We start from the raw sequence: 25,038 nt of genomic DNA on the forward strand, positions 1-25,038 counted from the left end.
AAATCCTCAGCAAGCATATACAATATAACATCTCCTTCACCCTTATCTCACAGTTCATCTTTTCAGATCTCCTAAATGGATTTTACAGTTTGGAGAATTTCCGATGGCTAGCCCTCGAGGCCAGAAGTCTGGAACCATGCAGTAGATCTACCTCCCAGCTTTCACTAGTTCCTGAGCACCAGCAAGAGGAATTGCATTAGCTATGAGTGGAAGTCACAGTGCTGGGTCTAGCCTCACCTATCCATAGTATCATCCTGACCCAAATCAAATTGGCCAACTCCTCCACAGTAAATTTATATCAAACTACACTCACAGTTCCTAGAAGACTTGTATGTAATCACCTGTCTACAAACTTGTCTTCCTTCACTAAAATGTAAGAACTGAGGGTGGAGATTGGCTAGTGCTAGACCTGTATCTACTTAATAAATGCTATTTGGACGAGTGGTAATATGCAAAAGATCAAAATGGAACAGAATGAATGTTTATTTCCTTCCTTTATACTGTATAAGTAAGACTAGTTGGTGGCTCTCAAAGTTCCATTTTCTATATTATGTGACTTTTTAAGAGGATTGCCAAGAGTTTAACACCAGCCTGGGCTACATGGTGAGTTCAAGAGCAGCCTGGACCACATGGAGACTCTCTCTCTCTCTCTCTCTCTCTCTCTCTCTCTCTCTCTCTCTCAAAAAAGCAAACAAATAAACAAAATTAAAAAAAGAGCCAACTATACTATTCCAGAGAAAATCCAATCAAGTACTTTCTTGCCCAGAGGAGGTAGTGTGGTCTTCTTCTAAGTACACAGTATAGTATCTTAACACAGTTCTAGTTTTAGTATTTATTAGCTGGGTCACTCTTTGGGCTGGACAGTATCTCTGAGCCTCACCTTCTTCATCTTCAAAATGAACAAAATGTTAAGCCACCTGTGCTACTTACTTTTCCCTTTGATATTAACAATATAAAACATACTTGAAAAAAAGAACATACTTGGTATAGTAGTAATCATTACTAGAACCCTTTTCAGAGGTACATATGTATTGTTTTGTTTTTGTTTTTGAGCCAGGGTCTCCCTACATAGTTCAAGCTGGCTTTAAACTAACTATGCAGCCCAAGCTGGCCTTGAACTTGCGGTGATCCTCATGCCTCCGCCTTCCTGGAGTGATGGGATTACAGGTGTGTGCCACCATGTCCAGCTCTATGATTTTTTAATACTCAGTATTTTCTGAGTGAATGAATCAATTATTATAAGAAGGCAGGCAATCTCAAAAACTCCATTCCTAGACAAGCACAGTGACACTTGCCTATAACCCCAGTGCTCTGGGAGGCTGAGATAAGAGGATCACAAGTACACAACCAACCTGGGCAACTTAGTGAGACTGTTTCAAGATTAAAGAACAACAACAAAAGTGTAGCAGCTCAATGTGAAGGCCCTGGGTTCAACCCCCACTACTACAAATAAACAAAAACCCATTTCTAGGAAGGTGTCCCCGCAGCCCAATCCTACAGTAATATTTGGGACCTATAGGTTTCATCATTTATTCCTGCAGGATGGGTCACCTACCTACACTCGTGTGCTAAGGACTTTAACATTGTTTGTGTCAAATGATCTTGCAATGGGACTAGAAGCAGACACTCTGAAAACCAGACACCAGTACCAGAACTTTGCCAGGTGGAAAAGAGTCTTGTTCCCCAGCCATGGACCTGGAGCGACACTGATAACATGGGTAATTTCTGCTGTTGCCCTTCAGACCTCCCAATCCCTTGCTGTTTTTTCCTACCAAATGGGAGAATGACTTACAATACTCTAAGTCTTAGAATTTAAAAAGACTCAACTATTTGAAGGATCAAAGGGTTTAAAAGGGAAAAATAAATGGAGATTCTAAAGTCTCCTGATGGCAAGCTCTCCTTGAATTTAACCAATCCTTTTTAACAACTCCTTTTCCACTCAATCATTCCTCCCCCCTCAACCTAATCCAAGTATACAGAGCTGCAGGAAACCACCATAAAAGTGGAAGTAATTCAAAAGACATCATCTCCTACATGGGAGGGGAGAAAGTTTCCCTACTTGCCAGTCCCATATAGGAGATATACGAATGTGTGACACAGACACTTCCTAAAAGAAGGCTGTGCCCTATAAATCAGATCCTGAGCACCAACCCCTTTTGCACACAGAAAAATTGCTGTGGGTTAGGGGCTGCTCCGGAGCACAAGCCCTCCTGTTCACTTGTCATCAGAGATGTTAGCATTTCTGATGAATTCATAGAGCCTTTATTTTATTTTTCTTATCTCTGTTCTCCTGCTCTGCTGCAGTGTGAAGATTCTTACCGATCTGCTACAGTAATCACTGCCCGCAAACCGCACCCCCCTAAGCCTAGTGAAATTGTTTAGTGATGCCAACCGCGCTTTTAATTTGCAAGACATCAGACACAGAGGTAATTTATACCAACATCTGTTCATTTTTGACTTCTGAAACAAACTCACACATGCTGCTACAAAATCCCATTAGGAATAAGGAGACACCTTCTGCTGCTGTTCGGTATTTCTTGTCTACATACACACACGCACATATCCCTTTCAGTAGGATTTCATGTGTAAATATAGTTTACTAAAGCACTTCCTTCAAGAATTTCAAATTTTTTCAGGCAAAAACCTTTGGAGATGGCTAATGCTTGCTTATAGCAAAAGAAAGTATTTCTGTTTCTCTTGCCGGGCACATTCCTTCTTTTTTCCAGTAGTTATAGCTCCTTATCTTCTGACACAGATGGCCAAGGTAAGATCATATGCTGTTGAGTTGATACTTTCAATTCCTCCATTCCTTTTCAGTCTTCCTTCCTCTTATATACACACAATCACACAGAAGTCCATCCTAAGGGCCAGGGTGTAGTTCAGTGGTAGAGCACTTAGTTGGCAAGCATAGGCCCTGGGTTTGAGTCTCAGCATCAAGGGAAAGAGAAAAGAAAGGGAGAAGAGGGGAAGAGAGGAATGGAATCCTGGAGACAAGATCCCCAAAATTTTATCTAGAGCCAGTGAAATTTGTTAACTATTTTCTATTTCTGGATTTATTCTCTAGGATTACCAGGCTGAACACAAATGCAACACTATTACCATTCTTATAACTATGCCAAGAGGAACCCACTGGTCATTAGCCACCAGGGCATGTGCTGAGCACAGGGGAGGCATAACTCCCACATCAATTTGTGATTTATAGGTCCTCCTGTTTAGTGCATACATCATAAACTGAGAAAGCCACAATAGGGACTGTCACCAGAGGGTTAACATGTGAATTGCAGTTGAGTGTGGAGAGGGGACCACCTATCCATACTGAAAGATAGTAAATGGCTAAAGCACAATCAACTTTCAGATTTACGCTGTTTCTATTACCCCCTTTGTAGTTTCTCTAGGGCTGTCAGGTTCATGGCAGCTGTAAATACCTGAGTATACTTAAGAGAGAGAGGTCAGGGCTGAAGGGAGGACTTCATCCTGATTCCTCTGACGGTAGTGCAGGGTTTAATATAATCTCCTCTTGAGACTCTCCAATTCCTCCATCCTCCATTTAGCCTTGCCTCTGGCTCTCTCTCCACAATGACTAGCCCCAAACTGCCTTCTCTGCAGTAAATTTTCTGGTGGATGGTTGAAAAAGATTCAGTGGTACAGATTGATTTCTTGCCGGGGAGGGGATGAGGGATTACCAGAGGGACCCTGGTTAACGAGATTGGGTGCAGAAACTCTCTCGAGACCAGCCTTCTCCGCCAGGGCTTTGTACCTTTCACCCATGACATATGGGTTTCATTACAGAAAGATTTTCCAGATTATAACTTTGAGGCAATTGCCTGATAAAATTCAGCTTGACTTTTATGTAGGGAACAATATAAAGATTAATTGCTGCTAAGAATGAAATGGAAGAAACTCTTAGAATGTTTGAATTTCAATTCCAAACTAAGTATTTCTGTGCTGCAGTCTAATTAAAAACATTCCTGTGATAAAGAGTCACACTGATTTCCTTACTCCTGGAAAAGCAACAACAGGCTGTTTTTAGGAGATCTCCCATGAGTGGCCAAGGAGCAAAGGAGATAACAAAACACTGTGCAAGGGATAGGATTCTGAACATTGGATTAGCTGAGACCTGATTCTGGACCACTGTGGCAAGTCCGTAACTTATCTTTCTGGGCTTCAGTTTCCTCATCTGTTGAAGGTAGGATTAACACACAGATCACAAGGCATTCAGTGTAAATGTACCTACTGCAACTTTTTTTTGGTGCTGGGGAGGGAACTCACGATCTCACGTTTGTCAAGCAGGCACTTAGGCTGCTGAGCTAATAAACCTCTTGCTCACTGCAACCTATTTTGTTTCAAACACGTTTACTTAAGAAACATGATGCTTCATGAGATTATCATGGAATCATTTATATTAGAGTAACTGTCACTGAAAGACATATTGTCTAACACGTAACCTGTAACAACTATATACAACGAGATTATAAAATTGTCATTATTTTACAATGATTAAATGAAAAACATCAAAATTCCCCAATGGAACAAGACATGTAAAGATGTTTGTTGTTGTTGTTAAATGATGAAAACAAAACCAAAAAAAAAAAAAAAACTTCATGAAAAAGACCGCTGAATATACATGCCAAAAATGGAAAAAGGGGGCATTTTTATAGATTCAGTATCCTCTCATTGCATCTCCATCTGATGTTGAATAAAACATACAATTAGGCATTTAGGGTTTTTTGTTGTTGTTGTTAAGGCAATATGCTTGTCCACGTATGCCAGTCACTTCATACAGAATAAATAATGATGATGAGGACAATGAAAGGACAGAGAAACCCACTCTGCCAGGATACAGTGCAACTAAGTTGTAGTAGTCTAATTCAGAGTGTTCTTGGTCTTTGGGAACAGAGTTCTGGAGCAAATGCCAGGTTGCCTTTGTGGCAAACACGTCCTACTGCTGGAACGTTTTAATTCCATCTTCAAACTTTACTTCTAACTGTGCAGGTGTGGCTGTCTCATTAACTGCCCACCTATCAAACTGGAATCTGATCTGCTTTATTGATAAACTGTTGTTCACAACAGGCTTTCATTAGTTTACTAATGGCACATGCCTCAATCTTAAACTTCACCATGGAACTACCCTGCCCAGGCACCTTCGCATGAGTATGACCACTTTCTCAGTCTGGACTCCTTCCCTCGGCTTCTTGTTAGCCACAGAGCCATGGTGAACCACAGTTTCTCAGCTGCCCTTTCACAAGCGTTACCAGGCTGTACCAAATAAGCCAAATCACACAGTATTAAGGGTTGCAAAAGGAAGACTAGTATATAAAAGATCTTCAAATACAAAACAAGTGGCAACATAAACATCTGGCATCTGGGTAATGTGTGTACACTAGTAGACTAACAACTTTTACAGGAAAAGCAAGTGAGCTTTAAGCACAATGCTGCTGATGACTTCAACATGGGCCTGTGGCTAAACCCAGCCACACCAAAGACCATTCAACACCTACTCCATGCTCAAGGATAGGTCAACCTAGTTCTGAGGAAAAAAGAGTGCTGAGAAAGGCTCCTCATCTACAGACATCATTATTCTCACCAATCTGTCATCATTACCTGCTTCCACCTTTCTGTCATAAACTAACTGCGCATTATGGTAACATGAGCAAAACAAAACAACTCCACAAACCCTGAGGGAGTAACATCAAGCACTATAGGAGCTATCTTCCTTAACCACACCAGGAGTTACTTCTAACAAAAAGAAACACAAAATCCTGGTTAGTTTTGTTAAAAGATTATTTAATTAGCTTCACAGAAGATGTTCTATAGTAACTCATTATACTTATGGTTTTGATTCTTTAGAAATTACTCTTTTGGTCCCTGAAACCTTGAATATACTCTAACAGCTATGGCAAGAGGACTCTCAGCATCAGTGAGTGCTGTGCAGAACAGAAGTTTGCTGGGGGTGGGTGACTGACTAATGAAATCAGTCACATGCAGTGCCTACTACTAATGTTCAAGATTTTTTGATACCAGTAATCAAGCTCAGGACCTTGCACTTCCCAGGCAGGCACTGTGCTGCTGAGTTATATCCCAGGCAGATAGATATATTTTTTGGGGGAGGGACAACTGATAAATCTGAAGAATGTTTAGAAATTAAATATTGAAAAAAAATCTTGACATTTCACTCCTTATGTGCAAGATATTGGCGACAGGGTGTGGCTCTGTAGTCCAAGATAGCCTAGAACTCTCTATGAAGCCCAGGCTGCCCTCAAACTCTCTATTTTCCTGCTTCGGCCTCCCGTATCCTGGGAGCCAATGACATGCCTTCTGATAGAGACTATGCTCAAAGGCTAAGCTGCCCTTGAGGTGGAGCTAGCTGTTAACAGGTACTGTTAGATTAAAGGAGGACAAAAGATGTGTGATTCATAATGTTGACTGCTGTCTCATGGAATGAGGAAAGTTCTCCTGTGCTATGGCCCAGAGCTGGCATACAGCAGAACAGCCCCAAGGCAGCCCGCCAGACTGAGATTCTTCACCAAGCTACAGCTTGGTGTCAGATCTCCGCACAGAAAGGACCATGAAGTGAGTGATAATTCATGTCAAGGACTAAGTGCTTTTGAGTGCCTCTGATATGAGAGCAGCTGGTGCTAGTATCAACAGCAAAAGGACCTGGGAACTGAACAGAGTGTTACTGGATGAGGAGCAGTCTGTCTTGATGCCTCAGTGAACCGGGACACTTGGCCTCAGCAGTGGAATAAATGTACTAAAGTCTGTTCACCATTCTCAACCACTTAGATTAACCACAAATGAAGGCATTTGGTAAAGCCCTACTTTTCTCTAAAATACCAGAAGTAGCACCTAAAGGTCAGCAGAACAGTCTTGAGGCTTTTGCATAAAGTTCTTTGGGTATAACAGGCATTTCAAAAAATGAATTGAAGCCAGGCATGGTGGCAGACACCTATAATCTCAGCACTCAGAGGCTGAGGCAGGAGGATACAAAGTGAGCTCAAGGCCAGCCTGAACTACATAACAAGACCTTGTCTCAAAAAAAAAAAAAAAAAAAAAAACCCCAACAGAACACCCTACATACTATACATCTACTATCAAACTATCAAAAAAATTTTTTTGGTACTGCAGATCAAACTCATCACCTCACACTTGCTAAGCAGGTGCTGTGCTGCTGAGCTAAATCCCTGGTGTCTCACAATCTTTTTCAAAAAAAATTTTAGTCATTCTTTTTTCTTCTCCAATTAGATTTTATTGGTTATTTATTTATTTATTTATTATGACAGGGTCTTGCTACATAGTTCAGGCTAGCCTTGAACTCACCTATGTAGCCTCGGCTGGCCTTGAATTCACAGTGATCTTGCTTCACCCTCCCAAGTGCTGGGATTATAGGTATGCACCACCATGCGGGCCTATCGGTATATTTTAGATATACATAATGGTCACATTCATCATGGAGAATTTGTACATATAACACACTGCATTTTTCCTCATTTCCCTATACTCCCTTCAATCTTTTCCTTATTAACAAAAGCTTTGTTTCCACTTTTTCCTTGTTTTTGCTCTCTGTATCTTAAACTCTTCCCTTCATTAAATTCTCAACAAATGATTTCTTGAGAATATATTTTCCAGATTCTCTTTTTATGGGGCATCTAACACTTTTTCTGACAAAAGGGTAGGGTGACTAATAATGGTGCTTCCTCTAGTGACTTCAGAGAAATAACTTTATATTAAATATTTTTTCTCCAAATCATTGTAAGGTCTATTTCTAAACACTTCTGTCCCAGAAGTAATATGAACAAGGAAAGTCAAGATTCAACGTGCAAGTAAACAAATTTGGACAGCCCCAATATGAAAAACAATTTTAATTCATAACTATTATGCTATGTTATGCTATTCATAACAGAGAGGAAAAAAAGGATAGAAATATCCAGTCAACAGATTTATTTTCAGAATATAAAACATAAAAAAAATATAAAACATCAAGCAGGAACATAAAATGTGGGAAGTGTCAGCCATGATGCCTGAAGATTGAAGGCAGAAGTAGAAGAATCTTAATTGTCAGGCTTTTGAAAAATGTATTTAGGAGACAGACTGTGTTTTTCCATCAACTCTCTGTGCCCTGTTCTCTCTTAAAAGCAAAACAAAACTAGATTTCAAATATCTAATACTAGTCTTTATCATCTTTTTCCCTAATAGAAACCAAACCCAAACAACAAAACCCTCAAAGATTTGTGTTCAAGAAACAAAAGCCAACAACTTATTTGTGTTTTATTTCAAAGGGCCTCACAGAACTATTTCGGAGTTTCACTTCGTTCTCTTTTCAAGGGTAAAACTCAACAGTGAGAACAAAGCAATGGATTGATATTCTGGGGACTAGAAGTTTTATTAAATACTAATAAATTTGTGTAGAACATTCATGCTTCAGGGCCTTTACAAAGTAATACCTCCTGGTGAAAACACTTACTATGATCAAAGACTGGCAACTTCACCCCATCTTAATATCCTCATTCATAAAGAACAAAAATAATAATCCATCGTGTAAGGTTAAGACAGAACAATTAGTCAAAATGACTTGCTCAGTACACAAAATATTTGCCCCAATTTAGAGAGCCTGAGATATTCACAGGCTGGGTTCTACTATTAGGAAAATCAGACCCAGACCATAGTACAGATCATTCTAAATTCCTTGGATATTAAGACAATTGTCCTGCTTGGTTCCTCCCATCCTGAGGAGCTGGTAGTAGTTTCAAATCTGGAAAGAAAGAACCAGTCTTCTTGACCCCCAGAGCATGGAAAGAGTTACATCTTCACACTAGGAAGCCAATAAAAACCTCTCTTGATTATAATTTAGATAAGAACCACTGGATTGAATAATAATGTCTGAAACTCCCCTGGCTGTTTCACCTTGAGATGTCCATCACTGGGTTAAACATGATGCTAATTGCATTTGGATTGATTAATTTCTCTCACTCCTGTCTATTCGAATAATGCTTAACAAAATAATCATAGCACCTAGAGCCAAATCTTCTCCGTCAAAGGAATGAAGCCATCAGAACAGGCAGAGATGAAAGAAATGAAGATGACCCGTAATTACTGCTACGGTGATATCATTACCATATTATACAAAATGAGCATGGGAGGTAGGGGGAAGGAAAGAGGGGCTGAAAATGTTTTTTTTAAACAGAACCCAACAATTTAAGAATACAGATTTGACATCAAGTGGAACATACAGAAATAGAAAACTTTTAAAAGTATATAAATTTTGCTCATGAAACTGTAAATTCCAGCAAACACTGAGGCCCAAGATACATCAAGTGTCTCAGACTGAACAGGCATTACTCGCACCTGTTTTTTCACTGCAATAGCACTTTGTGTATGACTAGCATAAAGACTTAAGATGTTGTCTTCATAGTACAAAGCATTTCTATAGTTATTAGAGAATTTTTTTTTAACCAAGGCACAATATCACCTTATTTTAATACTCTTACAGGTGGCCTTGTAAGTTAAATTAGTACCTGGGTTTTAACTACAGCTACTTCTATCTTAAGAGGCCCAAGAAAACATCTGTAAATCTTCACCTACATTTCACTGGGCAGTATTTAATTTAAAATATTAGTAAAGAAGAATACAGTAATATTTTTCTATAAGCTACATTACTGTTTTGATATAAACTTTTAATACTTATCACAGAAAACTGCTTGTGTAGGATTTGAATCTTATGGTCTAAATCTATTGTTTATCAGATGATTGTCTCATCAGGAAATTATGTTCTCTCTCTCTGTCTCAGTTCCTTATCTATAAAATAGGGGCCAGTATTTACTTTTCTGGGTCATTATGAAGCTTAAGATAATAACATTTAAGTGCTTAGTAAGTGCTGGTGCAAGAAAATGCCCCAAGTTCATGACTATTTACAGAACCCTATAGCATGTTTTAGTTGTTTTACTTACTAAAGTTAATTTAACAAACATTTGTAAATGATCTTGTCTACAGAATTTCAAAAGTATTTGTTAAGTAAATAGGATACTTAGAAGGTACATTATTTTATTTTACTTTTTTGACACAAGGTCATGTTACGCAGTTCAGGCTGGCCTTGAACTTGTAGCAAACTTTCTGATTCAGCCTCCTAATTGCTGGGATTATACAAGTATACCACCATACCCATCCTTGAAGGTACATCATTTTAAAAGGCAAGAAATACTTGGGGGTATTTTTGTTAGGGTTATTTATTCAATTATTTTATCATTTTGAGACAGAATTTTTTTATGCAGTTCAGGTTGGCCTTCAATTCACTTTGTACCCCAGAATGCCCTCAAATTTGCATTAATCCTCCTGCCTCAACCTCCTGAGTTCTGGGATTACAGAAATGTACCTGGTCTTGCTAGTGTAATTTTAAAAATACAACTATCATTCAATAAAAACCACCTAAAAACACAATAAAATGGGCATTGAAATTTTATTATTTTATTTAGCTAGGACAAAAGATGTATTTCTCTATTTTCTTACTCAAAAACATCCACAAATAAATGAAGCATATATATTTTGAATTTATAATCATATAATAATAAACATAAGTAGTGCTATAAGAGAACAAACCAAGTATGTGTTTCTGCCAGGTTAAAACAGGCAGGAGAATATAGAAATCAGGGTATGTGTTATTTGGCTTTTGAGTGAGGCCTAAAACTTCTAGGAAGACAGAGGAATGGTGAACAGAGAAACAGCCTCTCCAAGATTTGGTGTCCAGACACTGGAATACAAGCAATGTGAGGAAGAGAAGACAGGAAAACAGCACCCCAGGACCCAGCAAGGATCTGAGCTGAGAACTGAGGCCCATGGGGAGAGCAAAGAGAGAGACCTTAATGCAGAAGAAGGAGGTGACTTGCTGCACTTTCTCCTGAGCGTGGGAGAGGCGGTTCAATCTTGCAGACTCATGGTGATTACTGGTGACCCCAGAGGCCTCCACAGAGAAATGTACCAGTGGAGCAGCAGACTGCAGTGACTGGTGAGTCATCTGGGTTCAGATGTCCCTTAGGAGAGGGCGATTGGCCCATAGCCAACTTGGAGAGAGGTCAATCGAGCTTGGAACCCAGAGCAACCTCCAGCAGCTCCTAGTGTCAGGGTGAAGTGGAACAGAGTTCCAGAGTTCCACTTCAGTGGAATAAAAGGTATAGGCTTGCTGGGATTATCCACTATCCCACTGTAAATTTATGGCTAGTTTACTGCGAATAATCAACACAGACCTGTTGTTGCCTACCAGTGACAGCAGAGACACACCCTGAAATACTTTTTTTCCCTTTTTTTTCTTGCTTGTTTTTATACGGATGTGAACATTATTTTATATAGTTTTTATAATTATATTACTACAGTTTCATTGTTGCTCTGTCCTTTTTATTTCTTCTCTTTCCCTCTTAATCAGCTTTCTAAAGTTTTCATTATCTTCCTTTGTCCTTCAGTCTGGCTTCTAATTGCTTCCTCTTTTATTTCTCTATTTTTTCCCCCAATCCTCTTAAAATTTTCTCCCCAGTGAGTAAAACTGCCACACCGAGGGCATATTTTCTGTATACAATTTTCTGGTTTGTTTTAGATTTTGGTATAACCACAAATCTAGTTCACAGTTAAAGATGACAAATTAACAGTTCCCACAGTTTGCCATTTTCTAGGCTATTTGATTTCCTATTTTTTTAAAACAGGGTTTCACTACATAGTGCAGCCTAGCCTCAAACTCATGGCAATCTTCCTGCCTCAGCATTCTGAGTCCTGGGATTACAGGTGTGTACCACATGTTGTTTGATATTATTGCTAACTATATTACTTTAGTCATGGTATCATAACTGTTCTAATCAGTTGTTCTTCCTGGCATGCCAAGGTTAAGATCCCCTAAAGGTCATAAACGATAATATACACCAGTGTCAAATAACCAGTGGCTAGGCAGGTAGAGTGGTGAGAATCCCTTGAGTTCCAGATCCACCTGGGTTCAAGGCTGACCTGAACTGCACAGTGAAACCATATAAAGAGACAGCCCATACCCCACTGCCCTCCAAAAAAAGAACCGCAAGTTAGACCAAATAGGCAGCAACTTAAGATTTCCAATAAATTGAAGAGGTAAGATTCTGCAACAGATTCAAACCTATAAATCAGCTGTACCTTGAAGAAATTTCTGTGAAGCAGTCATCTCCTAAGGTTTCTAAACATTAGCAATAAAGCTATCCATCATTAGCAACTTATAAGCATCAACTCAGGAATTAAAAAAGAAGTAGAAGAAGAAGAAGAAGAAGAAAAAGAACAACAACAACAACAACAACAACAACAACAACAACAACAGAAGACAATTAAGCAAGATGCAATCCCAGATTTCCAGCTCTCCATAAGCAAACGCAGGAGAAAATGAAGTGAGACAACTTGAAAGCCACACACCATCTGAACCATCTGAAGTGGAAACTGCAGAAGTAATAAAGAAGGTAAACAAGGGCTACAAAAAAAAATCAAATCAGAAATAATCTTTCAGAGATTAACTAGGAGATAATTACAGAAATGGTGACCATAATGAAAGATATGGTTACTGATTCTACAGTAGATACAAATTAAAAAAAAAAAGATGGAAACCATGCATTCCCAATATAGGAAAGAAATGAAACCTATGAAACATTCAAATAGATATCCAGCAGATTAAAAAATGACATTGAAAATATACACAGCAGAATGAGTCAATGTGAGGACAGAGTATCAGAGAAGACAGGGTTGCAGTTAGCAAACATGAAAAGATTTCTTAAAAATGGAGAGACCAACAAAAAAACAGTACAACAGCTGCAAGATGATGCAAAGGAAAATAAAATAAAGTTGATTGGAGTCAATGGAAAAGCAGGAGATAGCACAAACAACATAAAAACCTTGTTCACAGAAGTAGAGGCAGAAAATTTCCAAAGCATGGAAAAAGAATTTGATATCATAAGTGAGGCATATAAAACTCCAATTAGTCATGAAAAATGAATTTACACAAGGTTTATAATAGCTTGATTCCAGAAAATCAACACAAGGACAGAATATTAAAAGCTGTTAAGAGAAAAGAAACAAATCAAATACAAAGGAAAGCCATCAGAATCACAGCAGACTTCTCAACAAAAACCCTCAAATCAAGAAGAGTTTAAAGTATTTCAAGCCCTAAAAGAAAACTTCAAACCCAGACTGATGTACCCCACAAAACTATCTTTCAAAACTGATGGAGAATCTGCAGCTATTTTGAAGACAACGAAGGTATTGAAGTAAGCTATTATTGATTTCATAAGGTTTGGAAGTCCTGTATCACTTAATCTAGTTTATTTTGATTGATTTCATTCTATTTTCCTTGGTTTTATTCTTTAAAATTAAAAAAATAAATTGATGAAGAGATTTTGCAGACTGAGGGGAGAAAGAACAAGGCCACACCAGGAAGCAAGCACAGTCTGGGAACCAGTGCCATGTGTGGGCTATCGCTGGACTAGGAACAGCCAGACTCCACCCCCTTCCTGCACGTGGGCTGGCAAACAAGAAGTACCAATCCTCCCCCCATCCCTTTTACTCCCCATAAACTACTGGCTTATTAGGAGAAACACAGGCTGTGATGATAGCTATCCAGGCGAAATGCAATTGGATACCTGTGGTGCTCTGGTGTTTCACTGACCTTGCAAGTCTAGAGCTAATGGTCTAATCACAGGTTCAGAGGATAGCAGTACACAGTGTGACATCTAGGGGCGATCTCCTTCTGAGGGTTGTAGCCATTGTTGATTCCCTATGGTTTTGTTTTGACGTCCTGTATCACTTCCATTGTTTTGTTGGGTTGGGTTTTATTCTCGTTTTGTTTGATTTTGTCAAATACAGTGCTAGGAGCAGCTATTTTAAAGATAGCAAGATATATTTTGGTAGCAATTTTGGATTTACTGTTGGCTTATTTTGAAGTCCTTTATTGCATTCATTGTCTTGTTTTTATTGTTTCTATTCTATTCTGTTCTGTTTGATTTTTCCTATGTCCAAACTTAACTACTTTGAAGCTATTTAACAGCTATTTTGTTTAACTATTTTGAAGCTATTTAACTATTTAACAGGTATTTTGAAGACATAAAAAGGCAACTATTGTTGATTTTGTAATGTCTTGAAGTCCTGTATCACTTACACTGGTTTGTTTTGATTAGTTTTATTCTGTTTTATCCTCTTTTAAAAAAAAAAAAACAAAAGCAAATTTATGGAGAAAAAGATACTTCCATGACCAAGAACCCTGAAGAAATGGTCATGACCACCAAACCAACACAAATGTTCTGAAGGACATTTCTTTTTTTGAGATGAGGTCTTGATATGTCATTCAGGCTAGCCTTAAACTCTTGGCAATCCTCCTGCCTCAGCCTCCCAAGTGCTAGGATTACAGGTGTGAAAGATATTCTATAAAGACATAACAAGGACTGTAACTACAGGAAGCCCAATGGAATGAGTCCACCAGGCAAAGCAAATAACTAAACAGAGGGAGGAAAAAAAGGGAACAACAGGAAAATAACATAATGAGAATAAGTCAATATATGTTAGTGATAACCATCAGTGTAAACGGTCTCTTTTTAAAATTTTGTTTAAGTTTAGTGGTACAATTTAGATATGCATAATGACCACATTCATCGTAGGGAATTTGTACCTGTACATGATATATCTTAGTTCCTTTTTCTTCCCTATTCCCCTCTCCTCTCTTCAACCCTTCTCCCCCTCCTTATTTACAAAGCTTTGTTTCCTTTTTATCCTTTTACCCTCCCCCCATTCCCTTTTCTCGTTGAACAGTTACTTCCTATTCTACAATATCTATTATAAATTTTGGCTATTTACCTTCCAGTTTCTCACACCACAGATAATGTGATATTTACATGTATGTGTCTGATTTATTTCACTTAATGTATCCATTTACTAAGGAATGCCTCAAATTTATGCTTATTTATGGCTGAGTATTTCATTGCATTAAACAATCCACATCTTTTTTGTCCATTTGTTGGTTGACGGTTCCAAGATTTAGCTATTACAAACTGTACTGCTATATAAAGACGGTTTGCCTATATCACTGTGGAATGATGTTTTTGATTCTTTTTTTTTTTTAATTTTATTTAAGGAGAAAAAAAACCAGAAAAAGGGTACAAGTTATACAGAATTTCAGAAAAAAATAAACAGTAGGAAATCACTAGTTAATAGATTACATATTGTCATTTTAGAAATAGTTGTTCAAGTTACAAAATCAAAGCATACAAAGTGGACATTCAAACAGTAAGACTGCAAACAGTTTTGTTCAATGATCCAACAAAACTCAGTAATATGGTTGTCTATCTTATACACTTAAATATACATACAGTTATATCCTTTAGAGCACTTTCTTTTCCTCTCTTTTGTACACTGACAGTTACACATTTTGGGTTTTACTACTCCCACAGTTCTTATTACTTTTTTTGAAGAGAATAAAACCAAATGTGACGTAACAAAACAGAGTCAGTCAGGGGCTGGGGACTTAGCTCAGCGGCATAAGCACCTGCCTTGCAAGCAGGCAGTCGTGAGTTCGATCCCTGGTACCGATAAAAAAAGAAAAAGACCAAAAAAAAAAAAAAAAAAAAAACCAAACCAGAGTCAGTCAAATCAAAAGGATGGACATAATACATACTGTAAAAACAGTATGCTTGCTTTCTTAAAAAGAATTGCCTATATCATCAGTTACAATAAAATTGAACAAAACAGTAAAGAACAAAACCAATAAAACCAAAATATTGGAGACATTACAGGACTTCAAAAGAAGATAATAGTCAAACCAGAATGGGCGTCATAATGAATCTTATTGTCTTCACAGCTGTTGCCTATACTCTCGAACTTGGTAGTATCAAGCAAGAGCGAATCAGTCAAAACAAGATGGTGAGAGCAATACAGGGTTTCAAATCAAGTTAATAGGAAATCAAAGTGAGTTACTATAATATATCCTGCTATTATTTTTTATTTTTCTCTTAATTACAAAGATAAAAATAAAAAAGTAAATAATAAAAAAAGGAGATTGAGATAAAAGAGGACATAACAACAAAACAGTACAGGTCAAAGCATAACCATTTAAGCAAAATAGTGTTTCACCACAAGATATCCCGACATAAAAGTAGTTACCATAGTGTCTCTTTCCTTGAAATCTTTGAGTATAACTTCGTATAATATAGCATCAAACATATCAAGACAATGTAAAACCATTCAAGAGAATGACAGTATTACAGGGTATTTAGAACAAACTATCAGAAAAATGAAAAATGGTTTCTGTATAATCTCCTTGTCTATAAAAGTTTTTGCTTATATTATCACATATAATAAAATCCAGTAGGATACAACATGTTAAGACTGATGGAGACAGAAGAACAAAAGCTTGATGGGACTTTAAAACAAGATGATATTAAATCAGTACTAGCTATTATGATGTCTTTTCTCCAAAATAGCTGTTCCTACCATCCAACCTTCTCTGCCTCATTTCTGTTGAGCTCTTTTCCTGTCATTAGTTGTCAGTTTGTCTTCTTCTTCATTTCACTATCTACTCCATCCATTGTGGCCTCTCTGCCGCTGTTTCTGGAATCTTGGTATTTTTCTTTTTTTAGAATGTCCTGTAGTATTCTCTGCAGAGTTGAATTGGTGGTTGCAAATTTCCTAGTTCCTCTTTATCCTGGAAGCACCTTGTTTTTCCATCAATTTCTAGGGATAGTTGTGCAGGATATATCAATCTTGGCTGGAGGTTATTATCTTTCAAAGCTTGAATTATTTCCCCCCACGCTCTTCATGATTTGATGGTTTGTGCCAAGAAGTCTGCTGTAATTCTGGTGGGTGTCCCTTGTAAGTGATCTGTTTCTTGTCTCTGATGGCTTTTAATATTCTGTTCTTATATTGGGATTTCTGGAATTTTGATTATTATATGCCTGGGTGTTGTTTGTTTGGGTTGTAGGTGGCTGGGGTCCTGTATGCCTCATACATCTGAGTATCTTTACCTTTTGCTAAATTAGGGAAATTCTCCTGGATTATTTCTGTGAATAGCCTTTGTAGTTCATTTGTTTGTGTCCCTACTTGTTCTTTTACGTTCTTAATTGTTAAGTTATAGATCCTCTTATCTTCAAGCCTTTGTATTATTGCTGTTTGTTTTGTTATTTTTAAGAAGTTTTTCATTTTATGCTCCCACATTACAAATCTGTCCTCCAGTTCAGATAATCTATCTTTAGTTTCTTTCAAGCTGTTATGCCAGCTTTCAATAGAGTTTTTAGCTTCCTGGTAATCTCTTTGAACCTGCTTCACGTATTCTATGTTTGCTCTATTTTTTCCATCAAACAATTCTCCCCTTTTTTTCTGTTCTTCCATTCCACCATCTGTTTTTTCTTGGGAGGTGCTTAGCATTTCTCTAACTATTCTACTTATATCTTGCTTTAGGTCATTAAATACTTCACTTTTTTGAACTAGTCTATCAGGCTCCGGAGATGTCGTTTTATGTCTATTGGTGCCGTGTCTGATATTGCATGTTTTCTGTCCTCATTCTCCTTTGCATCTACCTTTCCTGGATCAGTGTTCTCAGGATTGGGGGCCGAGGACCCTTTCTTGTTGCTCCCTCTTCACATATTTTTTGTTCCTTCCATACAAGCATATATAGGAGGCCCAGTTTCTTTCTTTGTCGGTTACAATTTGTTTAAACTCAGTAATATGGTTGTCTATCTTATACACTTAAATTCAGCTATGTGTTCCCGCCCATTGCAGTGTACTAGGGAGACACAGACCTGGGCAGTTCTGCTGGGCCCGCCCCTCCAGGTCAGTCAACCTATTGAAGGCTTCACTGCTAGAGTGCACCACCAGGCACTGGGACCTGGTTTGGGCTAGCCTACTGGGTCTTAGTCCACAGCGTCACCCAGATCAGGGCTCCCTACCAATCCCACTTGAGAGGGGAATACGTGACTAAAGTCACTGCAGTGTCCTGTTCCAGCTAGTCTACCGGGTCCCAGAATGTCCTCTATTGGAGCCTCCTAGTCTATGGAAGGGTCTCCGTTCCTCTCACTGCAGGTCGATGCAGGGCTCCCCGCCAGTCCCGCTCTCAACTCCCTTCACCAATTCCCGCTCTCAGAGGTTTCGCCTCTCTGTCCCTGCTGAGCCGATTCAGACGCAGCAGCAGCAAGAAATTCAAATCACGGCTTCCAGAGGCACGAGTTCCAGCTTCGGCACCGAGATTTTATCTGTTCTGGTTATAGCACCGCGATTGCATTCCCAGTTGGTTTCTCTCAGCTTAGTTCGTTCCTGGGTTGGCAGGGTATATCTCCCCTTGCTTAGGACTCCTCACACCGCACCATTCCTGGATTCTAAGCTGGCTATCTCAGAGAGCCTCCATAGCTGCTGTTATCTATCCACCATGTTCTCCCACTGTTTTCAATTCTTTTGGGAAGATACTTAGAAGAGGAACACCTAGGTCAAATAGGAGCTGTATTCCTAGCCCCCCCCCCCTTTGGTACTGGGGATCAAACTCATCACCTCGCGCTTGCCAAGCAGGCACTTATGCCACTGAGCTAAATCCCCAGCCCTTATTCCTAGTTTTTTGATAAATCTGCACAGTGATTTCCACAATATTTGCACCAGTCTATACTCCTAAAGACAGTGGAGAAGGGTTCCTTTATCCCCACAGTGCCACCAGCATTTGTTATTGGTTGACTTGTTGATAATAGTCGTTCTTTCTGGAGATAGAACTCAGTGTTGTTTTAATTTCCACCTCTTAAATCATCAGTGATGTTGACTATTTCTTCATGTATTTCTTTGCCATCTGTACTTCTAAGAAGTGTCTATTTCAGATGTATATTTTTGGATTGGGTCTGATTTTGGGGGGTCTGATTTTTTCAGTTCTTTTATATTTTAGATATTAGTCATTTATTTGAAAAACAACTGGCTAGGACTTTTTTTTCACTCAGTGAGTTGTCTTTTCACTCTACTGGTGATTTCTTTTGCTGTGCAAAATCTTTTTAATAAGATCAGATCCCAGTTGTTGATTCTTTGTAGTATTTCTTCTGTATTTCAGACTTTGTTCATGAAGTCTTTGCCTAAACCTGTGTCTTCAAGAGTTCTCTCTATTCTCTCTTCCAGCAGATTTAGTGTTTCTGCTTTAATATTTAGATCTTTGATCCACTTTGATTCCACTCCTGATTTCTAAACTTGATGACCACAAGTAAGTAATTTACTTTCCTAGGTACACGTTTTTCTCACCTGAAAAATGGGTACTATTAGCTTTTATAGTCTTGGGAAATTAAACCAGGAAGCATATTTAAAAACAAAGAACTAGCTGAGCATGGTGATCCATCCTTTGCAATCCCACCTACTTGGGAAACTGAGGCAGAAGGATCGTTAAGTTTGAAGGAACCTATTGACACCCTGTCTCACTGGGCAATTTAATAACACCCTATCTCAAAAATAAAACCAAAAAAAAAAAAAAGCTCTAAGAATGTAGCTCAATGATCTTTGGTTTTAATTCTTAGTACTGGAAAAAAAAACCAAGGTGGAAGAAGAGGATAAAAAATATTTTATATCATTTGGTTTACAGTAGGGGAGTCAATAAATGGCAGTGTTAATCCTTTTTAGTCTTTATATCTCTGTCAAATCTCCCCTGATCACCCAAATAAAGTAAATCCTCTTCAGTTACCTTTGTTTATATCAATAACTTTTTCTTTCCTTACAAAATATGAAATAAACTGGTTACATTATCAGTAGGAATGTTTAATCTTTTTCTCTTTTCAAAAAAGGCCATTTTGGGGCCGGGGATTTAGCTCAGTGGCCTAAGTGCCTGCTTGGCAAGCACAAAGTAGTGAGTTCAATCCCCAGTACCAAAAAACAAAACAAAAACCAGTACCAAAAAAAAAAAAAAAAAAAAGACCATTTTTTCCAACCTTGTTCATGCAAAGGCCTAGAAACAATGACTGTTCAATAACAATGGGTATTATTAATGCCTACATTTCTAATTAAAGGAACCAGGTTTCCTTGGAAAAATGAAATTTCAAGTATGGAGCAGTATATTCTTATATGCCTGAAAGCAAGGAAGTTATCAAAGATTACTAACAGCACATCAAAAGATACAGGGAGTCAACTTGGAAGAGACACCTACTAAGATGGAATAGTTTTAAAGTGAAAGAGAAGAATGATTTTAATAGATCAAAATGCATCAAATATCGGGGCTGGGGATTTAGCTCAGCGGCATAAGCACCTGCCTTGCAAGCAGGCGGTCGTGAGTTCGATCCCTGGTACCGATAAAAAGGAAAAAGAAAAAAAAAATGCATCAAATATCAATGATTTTTTTAAAAAAAAGCTCTCGGCCATTTCAACTCATAATTCTGAAAATGTATAAATAAAAGAGGGAAAATCTAGTATTTTTCCTGCTTTTTCTGCTTTTATGGTATTTTAAGAGTGGTCAAACAGATGCTGATTTAATAGAATAATAATTACTATCTTTCATATAATGAAAAGAACAAACTGATACCACTGATCTTCACTCAACTTGGAACAAACAGAGTGTCATGGGCTTCCTTTTTTTCAGGAGAAAAAAAATCCAGAGGAAGTGAGAAGCACAATTATAGTGAAGATTAAAAAGATTTGACATGTGTCAATATGCAGACCTTCTCTAGATCCTGATCCAAACAAACAGTAAAAATATGATTTGGGGCCAAATTGGTCATATACTGAATCAGACATTGTTACAGAATTATTGTATTTTATCAGTGTGACAATAATGGTATTGTGTTTTGGGGGGCTTCTTACAAATACATACTAATGTATTTATGGATGAAATGATATGAAAGAAGAAAGCTTTAAAATATTCCAGCAAATAACATAAGTACAACAAAAAATGTAATAGAAGTGGGTCAGATGAAGAATAGTAGCAAGCTGGCTATTACTGATGTTGGGATTCATAGATGGGGTTCATATATTCACTCTTGTTAGTATATGCTTAAAAATTTTCCACAATAGAAAGAAAATCTCATCAAATACTTCTCTGGAAATACAGCCTTTTCTCATTATCACTCCATAAGACAATATAATTCATAGACTAGAAGCTACATAAATGAGTACTCATGAAGACCAGACCAGAGAACAGAGATGGAGATAATTAATTCTGCAGACAGCTTGGAAATGGCTGAACAGGAAAAGCTTTGGAAGGGGGGGGGGGTAACTCTTCATGTCACAAATGTTTATTTCTGTCATTAAATCCTTTGAATGAGAAAGAAATTATACATGATCAACAATCAAAAGCAGATTATGTATATATTTTTAAATCTACCAAATTGAACTCAGGTTAAGTCTAGTAATAAAGCTGCTGCCTTCTAACCTCTCTCTTCCTTAATTATTTAAGAAATCATACTGACAATTCTAAGAGCATAACTTTTACTCTGTCCATAAAACATCTCTGAGAAAAGTTCAATGACTCCACATGTTGCTTCTACAAGGTTCTTGGAAAGTGAAAGGTATTAAGTCCTTAGTTCCTTAACTAATTGAGTTTTTGCAGATGCTTTTTTAAAAAAAATATTTTGTACCTTTATTGAAGTTTGATTGATTGGTTGATTGATATGTGGTACTGGGGGTTGAACCTAGGGCCTCATGCATGCTAGGCAAGCACTGTACCACTGAGCTACACCCTCAGCCAGAAGATGCTTTTGAAGTAGTAGCAGACTAACCCTAGGGACAGCTTAACTTAAACTTTCACTAGTGAAACTAAATTTCAGTAAGTTTACCCTCACACTCTCAATACTTACATACATAAATAATCTCACGAATTCTACTTTACTTTGATCACATTTTAATTCAGAGATGATTTATCTATTTAAAACAAATTACTACCAGCAGCACATGCCTGTAATCCCAGCACTCGGAAGGCTGAGACAGAATGATAGCAAGTTCCAGACCAACCTGGCTACAAAGAGAGTTGAAGGCCAGCCTGAACTGCATAGTGAGACCCTGTCTCAAAAAGATAAAAAATAAAATAAAGAATACTACTAGTGATAATCTGATTTTAATTGTTTACACTGTAATTTCACATAGGTATGGCTCATTTCTCCAAAACAGACCATTTGTTAGCCAATAAAGCATGCGTAAGTGCAAAAACAATCAGAATTAACCAATAAACATTATTAGATCACAATGCAGTGAAACTAGAAATCAATGGCAAATGAAATTGCAAAATATGGAAGTTAAACAATATGCTCCTAAATAATCAATGGGTCTCAGAAGAACTCAAGGAAGAAATTAGACAGTTTTGTAGAATCAAGTGATAATACCAGGACAACACACCAGAACTAATGCGATACAATGAAAGCAGTCTTAAGAGAGAAGTCTACAGGTGTCAATGCCCACATTATAAAAACAGAGCAAACTCAAGTAAATAACCTAATATGTACCTCAAAGTCCTAGAAAGACAAGAACAATCCAAATCCAAAGCTAGTAGCAGGAAGGAAATTATAAAGATGAGAGCAGATATTAATGAAATTGAGACCAAAAAAAAAAAAAAAAAAAACCAAAGCCAAAACAAAAACCAATGACTCAAATAGCTAGTTCTTTCAGAGTAAACCAAACAGACAACACTTTGCTAATTTTACCCCCCAAAGAAAGACACAAATCAATGCAATTAAAAATGAAAAAGGTGAAATCACAAGGAACTTCACCCAAATCCAGAAAATTATTAGTAACTATTTTAAAGACCTGTTCTCCAATAAATTAGAGAATTCAGAAGAAATAAATATATTCCTAGGTACAGATGAATTACCAAAATTGAACCAAGAACTGAATAACATGCAATAAAACTGAAGCAGTTAAAAAAAAAAAAACTACCAACTAAGAAATAGGTTCTTTGTTGAATCGATTCACCACTAGATTCACTGCTGAATTCTCTAAGGGAAGATCTAATGCAACACTCTTCAGTCTCTTTTAATGAAATTGAAAGGGAAGGAGTACTCCAAAAATCATTTTGGGAACCTAGCATTACCCTGATTCCAACACCAGACAAAGATTCAACTGAAATATAGTATTTGAAATACCAGCCAGAGTAATCAGGCAAGAAAAAGAAATAAGATACATATGTGTGTGTATGTATATGGACATATGTCAATTACTCTTATTTGCAGATGACATGATTCTCTACACAAAAGACTCAAAAGATCCTCAGAATTAATAAAATTCACATGCAGAAGATTGAATTTACACCCAATCTCTTACCACATACCACATGGATCAAACATCTAAATCTTAAAACAGAATTTGTTGGAAGACAAAACAGGTAAAACTCTTGAACACAATGGCATAGGCAAGGACTCTGCAACTAGAACTAAAACTACAGTGGCGTAAGAAATACCACCAAGAACCAAAAAAATGAGATCACAGCGAATTAAAAATGTTTCTGTACTGCAAAGGAAACAACCAACAGAGTGAAGAGACAACATACAGGATGAGAAAAAAATTCAGTCAGCTACTCCTTGGACAAAGGACTAACATATACAATACACAGAGAACTCAACAACATTAGACCTCTCCAATAAAAACCTAATTTAAAAATTTGGCAACTGTAATAAAAAACACTTTTCACAAGAAGTAAAATAAATACCTGAAAAAAAATGTTTGTCATCTCTGACCACTACAGAAATGCAAATTAAAATGAAATACCACCTTACTCCAAAAAAAATGGCCATCATCAAGAAATCTAATAACAAACGCTGGCAAGGCAGCAGAGGGAAAGGAACTCTTCTACATTGTTGGTGGCAATGTAAACTAGTATAACCACTGTGGAATCAGTATGGAGATTCCTCAGAGAACTAGAAAATTCATTGGGCTCAGTGTGGTGGCTTGATAACTGCTGGTCAACTTTTAGCACCAGCTGAACTGAATCAGCACGGTGCTGCGTGTGGATGGCCCACCTGAGGACTGTTGCCAACATAAAAAGAAGAACCGGAGAGAAAGAGGTGGTGTTGGTTCTCCTGGTGGAGCTCGTCGAGCTTGTTTCCTGACGTGAAGTTGGCTGTTCTTGTCATCAGAAGAGCTTGAGACCTTGTTGATGCTGAGAGTGGCTGCAGTTTACTTTGGGAGAGCTCTAGTCCTTACCGTGAGCATCACTTCCTGCCTCTGGAGGGGAAGATGGTGTGTGATTCAAGCTCCTGGAGAGAAGCCTGTCATGCTGACTTCCTGATATGAACTTGGCTGTTTTCATTGTGGGTGCCTGGGACCTCGTTGTCTCTGAGAATGGCTGAGGTCATTGAGAAGAACAGGACAATCAAAAAATGAACTGAAGCCTTTCACCTCAAGGGAAGATGGTATTTTTCAAGGGGATTTCTGGTTCTTGCTTTCAGCATTGCTTCCTGGCTCCAGGGCAGAACTCTCAGCCTCCTGGCACAGATCCTTCATCCCACTGGCACAGACTTTTTAGCTTCTACCGCTAATCTGTGGTCCTTTACAGCAAGGATCCATGAAAGAGACTTGCATGAATCATTGCTATGAGCTCTAGGCCTCTGGTTGGACTCATGGGGGTCAGTCATGGGCTCAAGGTCTTCAGCTGGAATCATGCAGGGTATTGCCATAGGATCCAGACTCTCAGCTGAATTTTTTGGGGTCTTTCGTGTGTGATCAGATTTCCTGCACTTCTTATATTTGACTCTTTGGGTGAATGTTGTAAAATAATTCTATAAATTGTATGTCCTATATTGAACTGTTTTCCTTGCAAACCCTGACTACAAAAGAACTGGTACCAGGAGAGTGGGATTATAGCTGTGATGTTGCCTGGCCATGTGGCTTAAGAACGTTAGGAATTAATTTGGAAAGATTTTGAGAGACTAGCCAAAGAGGTAGCCCCTGTATGCTGTAAATCAGATGGGAGACTCTAGTGGAAACCTGGAAAACCAGAGTACTGATGGAAATGCTGCCAGTTAAGAAGATGCTCAGGAGGCTTCTATTGAGCACTGTATTGGCTGCTGGATTCCAGGTATTATATTCTGTTTTGGCTGAAAGTTTACATTTTGCTTGTGTTTACAGATATTACCTGGG

The 25,038-nt window shown here is 38.0% G+C and overlaps 1 protein-coding gene across 3 annotated transcripts in view; it reads right to left on the bottom strand.

Annotated features, from left to right (window-relative positions):
- Positions 1-25,038, bottom strand: part of Lin52 (lin-52 DREAM MuvB core complex component) — a 132,292-nt gene that overhangs the window by 31,016 nt on the left and 76,238 nt on the right. The window lies entirely within an intron of this gene.

Source organism: Cavia porcellus, unplaced genomic scaffold (assembly GCF_034190915.1).
Source record: "Cavia porcellus strain 051 isolate PalLab524CR breed Dunkin Hartley unplaced genomic scaffold, mCavPor4.1 scaffold_31, whole genome shotgun sequence".
NCBI lineage: Eukaryota > Metazoa > Chordata > Mammalia > Rodentia > Caviidae > Cavia > Cavia porcellus.